This window comes from Scardinius erythrophthalmus (assembly GCF_964197995.2).
Source record: "Scardinius erythrophthalmus genome assembly, chromosome: 19".
NCBI classification, from domain to species: domain Eukaryota; kingdom Metazoa; phylum Chordata; class Actinopteri; order Cypriniformes; family Leuciscidae; genus Scardinius; species Scardinius erythrophthalmus.
The window spans coordinates 271,160-281,657 of NC_138239.1; positions in this window are offsets into that span (position 1 = coordinate 271,160).

The following is a 10,498-nucleotide window of genomic DNA, read 5'->3' on the forward strand; positions in this document are numbered from 1 at the left end:
ACAGAAACAAAACACAGAACAAACTTAAAACAATGTAATGTTTAATAAATTATTGCTAGAGTTCAATAAATTACAGACAGGCAGACAGACAGGAAGAGAGACAGGCAGACAAGATTCAGGAGACAAATATTGACAAACCTCTGTAGAAGGTACGTGAGTAAACACAAGCTGACTCTGCCCTTAACTGACTACAGAGCAGATGAAGACCCTGAGAAACAGAAACAAAACACAGAACAAACTTATAACAATGTAATGTTTAATAAATTATTGCTACAGACAAGCAGGCAGACAGGCAGACAGGAAGAGAGACAGAAAGAAAGACAGACAGGCAGAGAAACAGGAAGAAAGACAGACAGACAGACAGGAAGAAAGACAGACAGACAGGAAGAGAGACAGGCAGACAGGAAGAGAGACAGGAAGAAAGACAGGCAGACAGACAGGCAGAGAGACAGGAAGACAGACAGGCAGACAAGATTCAGGAGAAATATTGACAAACCTCTGTAGAAGGTACGTGAGTAAACACAAGCTGACTCTGCCCTGTAGTCAAAGTTAAGGGCTGATGAAGACCCTGAGAAACAGAAACAAAACACAGAACAAACTTATAACAATGTAATGTTTAATAAATTATTGCTAGAGTTCAATAAATTACAGACAGGCAGACACACAGGAAGAGAGACAGGAAGAAAGACAGGAAGAGAGACAGACAGACAGACAGACAGACAGGAAGAGAGACAGGCAGACAAGATTCAGGAGAAAAATATTGACAAACCTCTGTAGAAGGTACGTGAGTAAACAAGCTGACTCTGCCCTGTAGTCAAAGTTAAGGGCTGATGAAGACCCTGAGAAACAGAAACAAAACACAGAACAAACTTAAAACAATGTAATGTTTAATAAATTATTGCTAGAGTTCAATAAATTACAGACAGGCAGACAGACAGGAAGAGAGACAGGCAGACAAGATTCAGGAGACAAATATTGACAAACCTCTGTAGAAGGTACGTGAGTAAACACAAGCTGACTCTGCCCTTAACTGACTACAGAGCAGATGAAGACCCTGAGAAACAGAAACAAAACACAGAACAAACTTATAACAGGAGACAAATATTGACAAACCTCTGTAGAAGGTACGTGAGTAAACACAAGCTGACTCAGCCCTTAACTGACTACAGAGCAGATGAAGACCCTGAGAAACAGAAACAAAACACAGAACAAACTTATAACAGGAGACAAATATTGACAAACCTCTGTAGAAGGTACGTGAGTAAACACAAGCTGACTCAGCCCTTAACTGACTACAGAGCAGATGAAGACCCTGAGAAACAGAAACAAAACACAGAACAAACTTATAACAATGTAATGTTTAATAAATTATTGCTACAGACAAGCAGGCAGACAGGCAGACAGGAAGAGAGACAGAAAGAAAGACAGACAGGCAGAGAGAAAGGAAGAAAGACAGGAAGAAAGACAGACAGACAGGAAGAAAGACAGACAGACAGACAGGAAGAGAGACAGGCAGACAGGAAGAGAGACAGGAAGAAAGACAGGCAGACAGACAGACAGACAGGAAGAGAGACAGGCAGACAAGATTAAGGAGACAAATGTTGACAAACCTCTGTAGAAGGTACGTGAGTAAACACAAGCTGACTCAGCCCTTAACTGACTACAGAGCAGATGAAGACCCTGAGAAACAGAAACAAAACACAGAACAAACTTATAACAATGTAATGTTTAATAAATTATTGCTAGAGTTCAATAAATTACAGAGAGGCAGACAGGAAGAGAGACAGACAGACAGGAAGAGAGACAGGAAGAAAGACAGGCAGAAAGACAGACAGGCAGAGAAACAGGAAGAGAGACAGGAAGAAAGACAGGCAGACAGACAGGAAGAGAGACAGAAAGACAGACAGGAAGAGAGACAGACAGACAGACAGGAAGAGAGACAGGCAGACAAGATTCAGGAGAAAAATATTGACAAACCTCTGTAGAAGGTACGTGAGTAAACAAGCTGACTCTGCCCTGTAGTCAAAGTTAAGGGCTGATGAAGACCCTGACAAACAGAAACAAAACACAGAACAAACTTAAAACAATGTAATGTTTAATAAATTATTGCTAGAGTTCAATAAATTACAGACAGGCAGACAGACAGGAAGAGAGACAGGCAGACAAGATTCAGGAGACAAATATTGACAAACCTCTGTAGAAGGTACGTGAGTAAACACAAGCTGACTCTGCCCTGTAGTCAAAGTTAAGGGCTGATGAAGACCCTGAGAAACAGAAACAAAACACAGAACAAACTTTTAACAATGTAATGTTTAATAAATTATTGCTAGAGTTCAATAAATTACAGACAGGCAGACACACAGGAAGAGAGACAGGCAGACAGACAGGAAGAGAGACAGACAGACAGACAGACAGACAGACAGGAAGAGAGACAGGCAGACAAGATTCAGGAGAAAAATATTGACAAACCTCTGTAGAAGGTACGTGAGTAAACAAGCTGACTCTGCCCTGTAGTCAAAGTTAAGGGCTGATGAAGACCCTGAGAAACAGAAACAAAACACAGAACAAACTTAAAACAATGTAATGTTTAATAAATTATTGCTAGAGTTCAATAAATTACAGACAGGCAGACAGACAGGAAGAGAGACAGGCAGACAAGATTCAGGAGAAATATTGACAAACCTCTGTAGAAGGTACGTGAGTAAACACAAGCTGACTCAGCCCTTAACTGACTACAGAGCAGATGAAGACCCTGAGAAACAAACAAAACACAGAACAAACTTATAACAGGAGACAAATATTGACAAACCTCTGTAGAAGGTACGTGAGTAAACACAAGCTGACTCAGCCCTTAACTGACTACAGAGCAGATGAAGACCCTGCGAAACAGAAACAAAACACAGAACAAACTTATAACAATGTAATGTTTAATAAATTATTGCTACAGACAAGCAGGCAGACAGGCAGACAGGAAGAGAGACAGAAAGAAAGACAGACAGGCAGAGAGACAGGAAGAAAGACAGGAAGAAAGACAGACAGACAGACAGGAAGAAAGACAGACAGACAGACAGGAAGAGAGACAGGCAGACAGGAAGAGAGACAGGAAGAAAGACAGGCAGACAGACAGGCAGAGAGACAGGAAGACAGACAGGAAGAGAGACAGGCAGACAAGATTCAGGAGAAATATTGACAAACCTCTGTAGAAGGTACGTGAGTAAACACAAGCTGACTCAGCCCTTAACTGACTACAGAGCAGATGAAGACCCTGAGAAACAGAAACAAAACACAGAACAAACTTATAACAATGTAATGTTTAATAAATTATTGCTACAGACAAGCAGGCAGACAGGCAGACAGGAAGAGAGACAGAAAGAAAGACAGACAGGCAGAGAGACAGGAAGAAAGACAGGAAGAAAGACAGACAGACAGACAGGAAGAAAGACAGACAGACAGACAGGAAGAGAGACAGGCAGACAGGAAGAGAGACAGGAAGAAAGACAGGCAGACAGACAGGCAGAGAGACAGGAAGACAGACAGGAAGAGAGACAGGCAGACAAGATTCAGGAGAAATATTGACAAACCTCTGTAGAAGGTACGTGAGTAAACACAAGCTGACTCTGCCCTGTAGTCAAAGTTAAGGGCTGATGAAGACCCTGAGAAACAGAAACAAAACACAGAACAAACTTTTAACAATGTAATGTTTAATAAATTATTGCTAGAGTTCAATAAATTACAGACAGGCAGACACACAGGAAGAGAGACAGGCAGACAGACAGGAAGAGAGACAGACAGACAGACAGACAGACAGACAGACAGACAGACAGACAGGAAGAGAGACAGGCAGACAAGATTCAGGAGAAAAATATTGACAAACCTCTGTAGAAGGTACGTGAGTAAACAAGCTGACTCTGCCCTGTAGTCAAAGTTAAGGGCTGATGAAGACCCTGAGAAACAGAAACAAAACACAGAACAAACTTAAAACAATGTAATGTTTAATAAATTATTGCTAGAGTTCAATAAATTACAGACAGGCAGACAGACAGGAAGAGAGACAGGCAGACAAGATTCAGGAGAAATATTGACAAACCTCTGTAGAAGGTACGTGAGTAAACAAGCTGACTCTGCCCTGTAGTCAAAGTTAAGGGCTGATGAAGACCCTGAGAAACAGAAACAAAACACAGAACAAACTTAAAACAATGTAATGTTTAATAAATTATTGCTAGAGTTCAATAAATTACAGACAGGCAGACAGACAGGAAGAGAGACAGGCAGACAAGATTCAGGAGACAAATATTGACAAACCTCTGTAGAAGGTACGTGAGTAAACACAAGCTGACTCAGCCCTTAACTGACTACAGAGCAGATGAAGACCCTGAGAAACAAACAAAACACAGAACAAACTTATAACAGGAGACAAATATTGACAAACCTCTGTAGAAGGTACGTGAGTAAACACAAGCTGACTCAGCCCTTAACTGACTACAGAGCAGATGAAGACCCTGAGAAACAGAAACAAAACACAGAACAAACTTATAACAGGAGACAAATATTGACAAACCTCTGTAGAAGGTACGCGAGTAAACACAAGCTGACTCAGCCCTTAACTGACTACAGAGCAGATGAAGACCCTGCGAAACAGAAACAAAACACAGAACAAACTTATAACAATGTAATGTTTAATAAATTATTGCTACAGACAAGCAGGCAGACAGGCAGACAGGAAGAGAGACAGAAAGAAAGACAGACAGGCAGAGAGACAGGAAGAAAGACAGGAAGAAAGACAGACAGACAGACAGACAGGAAGAAAGACAGACAGACAGACAGGAAGAGAGACAGGCAGACAGGAAGAGAGACAGGAAGAAAGACAGGCAGACAGACAGGCAGAGAGACAGGAAGACAGACAGGAAGAGAGACAGGCAGACAAGATTCAGGAGAAATATTGACAAACCTCTGTAGAAGGTACGTGAGTAAACACAAGCTGACTCAGCCCTTAACTGACTACAGAGCAGATGAAGACCCTGAGAAACAGAAACAAAACACAGAACAAACTTATAACAATGTAATGTTTAATAAATTATTGCTACAGACAAGCAGGCAGACAGGCAGACAGGAAGAGAGACAGAAAGAAAGACAGACAGGCAGAGAGACAGGAAGAAAGACAGGAAGAAAGACAGACAGACAGACAGGAAGAAAGACAGACAGACAGGAAGAGAGACAGGCAGACAGGAAGAGAGACAGGAAGAAAGACAGGCAGACAGACAGGCAGAGAGACAGGAAGACAGACAGGAAGAGAGACAGGCAGACAAGATTCAGGAGAAATATTGACAAACCTCTGTAGAAGGTACGTGAGTAAACACAAGCTGACTCTGCCCTGTAGTCAAAGTTAAGGGCTGATGAAGACCCTGAGAAACAGAAACAAAACACAGAACAAACTTTTAACAATGTAATGTTTAATAAATTATTGCTAGAGTTCAATAAATTACAGACAGGAAGACAGACAGGAAGAGAGACAGGCAGACAAGATTCAGGAGAAAAATATTGACAAACCTCTGTAGAAGGTACGTGAGTAAACAAGCTGACTCTGCCCTGTAGTCAAAGTTAAGGGCTGATGAAGACCCTGAGAAACAGAAACAAAACACAGAACAAACTTAAAACAATGTAATGTTTAATAAATTATTGCTAGAGTTCAATAAATTACAGACAGGCAGACAGACAGACAGGAAGAGAGACAGGCAGACAAGATTCAGGAGACAAATATTGACAAACCTCTGTAGAAGGTACGTGAGTAAACACAAGCTGACTCAGCCCTTAACTGACTACAGAGCAGATGAAGACCCTGAGAAACAGAAACAAAACACAGAACAAACTTATAACAGGAGACAAATATTGACAAACCTCTGTAGAAGGTACGCGAGTAAACACAAGCTGACTCAGCCCTTAACTGACTACAGAGCAGATGAAGACCCTGAGAAACAGAAACAAAACACAGAACAAACTTAAAACAATGTAATGTTTAATAAATTATTGCTAGAGTTCAATAAATTACAGACAGACAGACAGACAGACAGGAAGAGAGACAGGCAGACAAGATTCAGGAGACAAATATTGACAAACCTCTGTAGAAGGTACGCGAGTAAACACAAGCTGACTCAGCCCTTAACTGACTACAGAGCAGATGAAGACCCTGAGAAACAGAAACAAAACACAGAACAAACTTATAACAATGTAATGTTTAATAAATTATTGCTACAGACAAGCAGGCAGACAGGCAGACAGGAAGAGAGACAGAAAGAAAGACAGACAGACAGACAGGAAGAAAGACAGACAGACAGACAGGAAGAAAGACAGACAGACAGGAAGAAAGACAGACAGACAGACAGGAAGAAAGACAGGCAGACAGACAGACAGGCAGAGAGACAGGCAGACAAGATTCAGGAGAAAAATTGACAAACCTCTGTAGAAGGTACGTGAGTAAACACAAGCTGACTCTGCCCTGTAGTCAAAGTTAAGGGCTGATGAAGACCCTGAGAAACAGAAACAAAACACAGAACAAACTTAAAACAATGTAATGTTTAATAAATTATTGCTAGAGTTCAATAAATTACAGACAGGCAGACACACAGGAAGAGAGACAGGCAGACAGACAGGAAGAGAGACAGACAGACAGACAGACAGACAGGAAGAGAGACAGGCAGACAAGATTCAGGAGAAAAATATTGACAAACCTCTGTAGAAGGTACGTGAGTAAACAAGCTGACTCTGCCCTGTAGTCAAAGTTAAGGGCTGGTGAAGACCCTGAGAAACAGAAACAAAACACAGAACAAACTTAAAACAATGTAATGTTTAATAAATTATTGCTAGAGTTCAATAAATTACAGACAGGCAGACAGACAGGAAGAGAGACAGGCAGACAAGATTCAGGAGACAAATATTGACAAACCTCTGTAGAAGGTACGCGAGTAAACACAAGCTGACTCAGCCCTTAACTGACTACAGAGCAGATGAAGACCCTGAGAAACAGAAACAAAACACAGAACAAACTTATAACAATGTAATGTTTAATAAATTATTGCTACAGACAAGCAGGCAGACAGGCAGACAGGAAGAGAGACAGAAAGAAAGACAGACAGGCAGAGAGACAGGAAGAAAGACAGGAAGAAAGACAGACAGACAGACAGGAAGAAAGACAGACAGACAGACAGGAAGAGAGACAGGCAGACAGGAAAAGAGACAGGAAGAAAGACAGGCAGACAGACAGGCAGAGAGACAGGAAGACAGACAGGAAGAGAGACAGGCAGACAAGATTCAGGAGAAATATTGACAAACCTCTGTAGAAGGTACGTGAGTAAACACAAGCTGACTCTGCCCTGTAGTCAAAGTTAAGGGCTGATGAAGACCCTGAGAAACAGAAACAAAACACAGAACAAACTTTTAACAATGTAATGTTTAATAAATTATTGCTAGAGTTCAATAAATTACAGACAGGCAGACAGACAGGAAGAGAGACAGGCAGACAGACAGGAAGAGAGACAGACAGACAGACAGACAGGAAGAGAGACAGGCAGACAAGATTCAGGAGAAAAATATTGACAAACCTCTGTAGAAGGTACGTGAGTAAACAAGCTGACTCTGCCCTGTAGTCAAAGTTAAGGGCTGATGAAGACCCTGAGAAACAGAAACAAAACACAGAACAAACTTAAAACAATGTAATGTTTAATAAATTATCGCTAGAGTTCAATAAATTACAGACAGGCAGACAGACAGGAAGAGAGACAGGCAGACAAGATTCAGGAGAAATATTAACAAACCTCTGTAGAAGGTACGTGAGTAAACACAAGCTGACTCAGCCCTTAACTGACTACAGAGCAGATGAAGACCCTGAGAAACAGAAACAAAACACAGAACAAACTTATAACAGGAGACAAATATTGACAAACCTCTGTAGAAGGTACGCGAGTAAACACAAGCTGACTCAGCCCTTAACTGACTACAGAGCAGATGAAGACCCTGAGAAACAGAAACAAAACACAGAACAAACTTATAACAATGTAATGTTTAATAAATTATTGCTACAGACAAGCAGGCAGACAGGCAGACAGGAAGAGAGACAGAAAGAAAGACAGACAGGCAGAGAGACAGGAAGAAAGACAGGAAGAAAGACAGACAGACAGACAGACAGGAAGAAAGACAGACAGACAGACAGGAAGAGAGACAGGCAGACAGGAAGAGAGACAGGAAGAAAGACAGACAGGCAGAGAAACAGGAAGAAAGACAGACAGACAGACAGGAAGAGAGACAGGCAGACAGGAAGAGAGACAGGAAGAAAGACAGGCAGACAGACAGGCAGAGAGACAGGAAGACAGACAGGAAGAGAGACCGGCAGACAAGATTCAGGAAAAATATTGACAAACCTCTGTAGAAGGTACGTGAGTAAACACAAGCTGACTCTGCCCTGTAGTCAAAGTTAAGGGCTGATGAAGACCCTGAGAAACAGAAACAAAACACAGAACAAACTTATAACAATGTAATGTTTAATAAATTATTGCTAGAGTTCAATAAATTACAGACAGGCAGACACACAGGAAGAGAGCCAGGCAGACAAGATTCAGGAGAAAAATATTGACAAACCTCTGTAGAAGGTACGTGAGTAAACAAGCTGACTCAGCCCTTAACTGACTACAGAGCAGATGAAGACCCTGAGAAACAAACAAAACACAGAACAAACTTATAACAATGTAATGTTTAATAAATTATTGCTAGAGTTCAATAAATTACAGACAGGCAGACACACAGGAAGAGAGACAGGCAGACAGACAGGAAGAGAGACAGACAGACAGACAGACAGACAGACAGACAGACAGGAAGAGAGACAGGCAGACAAGATTCAGGAGAAAAATATTGACAAACCTCTGTAGAAGGTACGTGAGTAAACAAGCTGACTCTGCCCTGTAGTCAAAGTTAAGGGCTGATGAAGACCCTGAGAAACAGAAACAAAACACAGAACAAACTTAAAACAATGTAATGTTTAATAAATTATTGCTAGAGTTCAATAAATTACAGACAGGCAGACAGACAGGAAGAGAGACAGGCAGACAAGATTCAGGAGAAAAATATTGACAAACCTCTGTAGAAGGTACGTGAGTAAACACAAGCTGACTCAGCCCTTAACTGACTACAGAGCAGATGAAGACCCTGAGAAACAGAAACAAAACACAGAACAAACTTATAACAGGAGACAAATATTGACAAACCTCTGTAGAAGGTACGTGAGTAAACACAAGCTGACTCAGCCCTTAACTGACTACAGAGCAGATGAAGACCCTGAGAAACAGAAACAAAACACAGAACAAACTTATAACAGGAGACAAATATTGACAAACCTCTGTAGAAGGTACGTGAGTAAACACAAGCTGACTCTGCCCTTAACTGACTACAGAGCAGATGAAGACCCTGAGAAACAGAAACAAAACACAGAACAAACTTATAACAGGAGACAAATATTGACAAACCTCTGTAGAAGGTACGCGAGTAAACACAAGCTGACTCTGCCCTTAACTGACTACAGAGCAGATGAAGACCCTGAGAAACAGAAACAAAACACAGAACAAACTTATAACAGGAGACAAATATTGACAAACCTCTGTAGAAGGTACGCGAGTAAACACAAGCTGACTCAGCCCTTAACTGACTACAGGGCTGATGAAGACCCTGAGAAACAGAAACAAAACACAGAACAAACTTAAAACAATGTAATGTTTAATAAATTATTGCTAGAGTTCAATAAATTACAGACAGGCAGACAGACAGGAAGAGAGACAGGCAGACAAGATTCAGGAGACAAATATTGACAAACCTCTGTAGAAGGTACGTGAGTAAACACAAGCTGACTCTGCCCTTAACTGACTACAGAGCAGATGAAGACCCTGAGAAACAGAAACAAAACACAGAACAAACTTATAACAGGAGACAAATATTGACAAACCTCTGTAGAAGGTACGTGAGTAAACACAAGCTGACTCTGCCCTTAACTGACTACAGAGCAGATGAAGACCCTGAGAAACAGAAACAAAACACAGAACAAACTTATAACAGGAGACAAATATTGACAAACCTCTGTAGAAGGTACGTGAGTAAACAAGCTGACTCTGCTCTATAGTCAAAGTTAAGGGCTGATGAAGACCCTGAGAAACAGAAACAAAACACAGAACAAACTTAAAACAATGTAATGTTTAATAAATTATTGCTACAGACAAGCAGGCAGACAGGCAGACAGGAAGAGAGACAGAAAGAAAGACAGACAGGCAGAGAGACAGGAAGAAAGACAGGAAGACAGACAGACAGACAGGAAGAAAGACAGACAGACAGACAGGAAGAGAGACAGGCAGACAGGAAGAGAGAGAGGAAGAAAGACAGGCAGACAGACAGGCAGAGAGACAGGAAGACAGACAGGAAGAGAGACAGGCAGACAAGATTCAGGAGAAATATTGACAAACCTCTG